Source organism: Dendroctonus ponderosae, unplaced genomic scaffold (genome assembly GCF_020466585.1).
Source record: "Dendroctonus ponderosae isolate FM_Combo_2020 unplaced genomic scaffold, Dpon_F_20191213v2 Dpon_F_20191213_1, whole genome shotgun sequence".
NCBI classification, from domain to species: Eukaryota; Metazoa; Arthropoda; class Insecta; order Coleoptera; family Curculionidae; genus Dendroctonus; species Dendroctonus ponderosae.
In genome coordinates, this window is record NW_026017110.1 from 27,124,452 (window position 1) to 27,127,132 (window position 2,681).

Below are 2,681 nucleotides of genomic sequence, written 5' to 3' on the forward strand. Positions count from 1 at the left end.
TTTGCTAATCGCAAAACACTGCTCAAAGAACTCATCGACATACTAAATTCGGAAGTACAGGAACAACTTATTGAGAGTGGTAATGAATCAAAAACAGCCTCCATAGCGTCAGATATGCGTTGGTCATCATTAATCGACCGCAAAGATTCCTTGCTTAAGAAAATGGAGAGCAAACTTTCCAATTGGGAAGTTACAGACCATTTCCATTCAGTTGCCTTAGACAAAGTTCAAAGATCAATATGCTCACTGCGGTTGCAAGTCGAGCAACTAAACAATCAATTGAGCCATGAAGATACTGATGAGGACAAATGTGAAAGTCGCCAATCATCACTAGAAATTCGCCAACCAGTTGGAATTATGAAGACTAAGAAGGTCGATTCCAGTGCGAAAGTAATCAATTTCGACAATCCGAAAAATTTAACTTATACTTCGGATGTTACAAGCAGCTCTGGGACATTACCAAAGAAAAAGAGTGTTAAAATCAGTGCCGATACTCATATTCCAGAGCAGAACACAGGAAGGCCATTAGGCCGGAAAATATATGTGATGAAAAAGAAATGAATGATTATGTCGTGAATTTAATGCAATAGGTACAATTTTAAGTAATTTGTAAATCATTTTTTTCAGTTATCCGTTGTTAATCAGACCGGTTAAGTTAATTGGTATCTCAAATAAAATGTCTCATGTTGAAACGATGATTTATGATTATCTGCCCGTCCTGTATTTCAACAATCATACTGAATTGAATTAAAAGCTTGTGCTACCACGTGCTATCGCTTGTGGTGAATTTCAATGAGAGCGCAAAGTGGTCGAAAACCATCTCTGAGAAAAGTTGGTAATGCAAATATTATCTATAAGGTGAGCACATTTTTATCGGGGAAGACCATGGCCTGATGTCCTTTAAAATTACCAAGCTCTGTATACAGGGTGTCACAATAAGGATGCTAAGCGGCTGTATCTTGGAAAGTAAGTGTTGTAGAGTGATCGGAAAAAAACTTTGATAACCAACTTGAAGAAAAGCATTTGCTGGAAATTATTTTGAAATTTTTCAGATGACCACGAGATGGAGTAATTGCAAATGGTATTTTAAAAAGTCGATTTTATACAGAAATTGTCCCAATAAGTGAAACATCTAGTAAGTTTAGACAAACGACAATAGAAAACCGTACTACTTTCCTTAGAACTTTTTCCTAACTTCTCAAATGGTAGGGGGAGTCAAACCGCTTATTTCAAAGAAACCTGTAACTCCGAAACGGCTTGACCGATTTCAAAGTTTTTACTATCCATTGAAAGAGCAATAAAAACTCTACAATATGTGATATAAAAACAATATTAAGCATTTTCGAAAAAAATTATTTGCTTTAATTTTTCAAAAATTTCAAATGCTACCATCCGGTTATTTTACATGCGTTCGAAAGCACAGGAAAAAATGAACCAAACCGCTAAAACCGCATCTCAAAATAATTTCTGGAACCGATTTAATACTTGAAAATAATGAGGGTTGCCTAATTCAAATAATTAAAGTAGGCTTTGGAAGAAGATATAAAACAAATCATATTTTACATTATTTGACATTTTGTATTATTATTTGTCAGTAAGTTACACTCGAAAATTAATTTTATTACGGGACACAGATGTGGTGAAACAAAGTTCGTCCAAAAATTTTACGGCTTTAGCCCATGTCCCATACAACCGTTTATACGATGATACGATGCTACGATGCTACGAAAGTATTTCTATTGGTGGGAGATCTGACAATTCCTCTGTTGTCGTACGAACTGACAGATCTCCAACGAATAGAAACACTTTCGTACCATCGTATAAACCTTTGAATATAAAAATAAGTTAATAAGTTAGTTTATAAAACTTAATTTTATATTCAAAGGCATAAACGGATGCATGGGACACGGGCTATACATGGACCACAGTGCGGCCAAATCTCCCGCGTCACCGTCTATTGGCGAATGTTTTGGTTTTCCGGAATCTCCCCAACGCAACAAAAGCTTAAAAGAAAGCAAAAAAGCTGCCCAATAACGAATATGAAGTTTGTGGGTTCATAATAAGGAAGATATCGTCCGTCGAAGAATGCGAGCGCTCAAAATAGACAGAAAATGTTGATTTTTTGGGAACTGCAAAGGTCGGGGTGTCTTTTAAATAGCTCGTTGAATTCCTTGTTTCCGATAAAAATGATGTAGAATTCAAGGTATTTTGAGAAACTTGAATTTTTTTAAAAATCAAAAACCAAAATTTCGCAACCGTGGTTTTTTCCTGTATTGGATTGTTTCCCACATACTTTCAAAACGCTAAACCGCTCAGCGCTCGGAGTATTTTTACTGCTCAAACCAAAACCGCTTTTTAGACTTGAGATCTCAAGCAATTCCAATAGAAATCGCTTGTGGTAAACTTCAATGAGTGAAAAGTGATCTGAAACCGCATTTCCGCTTAAAAAACTCTAAGGGAAGTTGCTAATACAAATATTATCTGTAAGGTGAGCACACTTTTAACGGGGAAATCCAAGAACTTATGCCATTTAAAATTGTCAAGCTCTGCATTGTGTGCCTCTTTTACAACGCAAGAAAAATTGGTTTCAAAATAAAATGGTAAACAAATTCTTACTCTCAAAACGATGAACCAAATTAGCAGCAGCAGGATTATTTCACTGTTCACACTCAAAAATCGCA

The 2,681-nt window shown here is 35.7% G+C and overlaps 1 protein-coding gene across 1 annotated transcript in view; it reads left to right on the top strand.

Moving 5' to 3' along the window:
- LOC109536434 (N-acetylglucosamine-6-phosphate deacetylase-like) overlaps positions 1-2,681 on the top strand; it is a 77,726-nt gene that overhangs the window by 68,172 nt on the left and 6,873 nt on the right. The window lies entirely within an intron of this gene.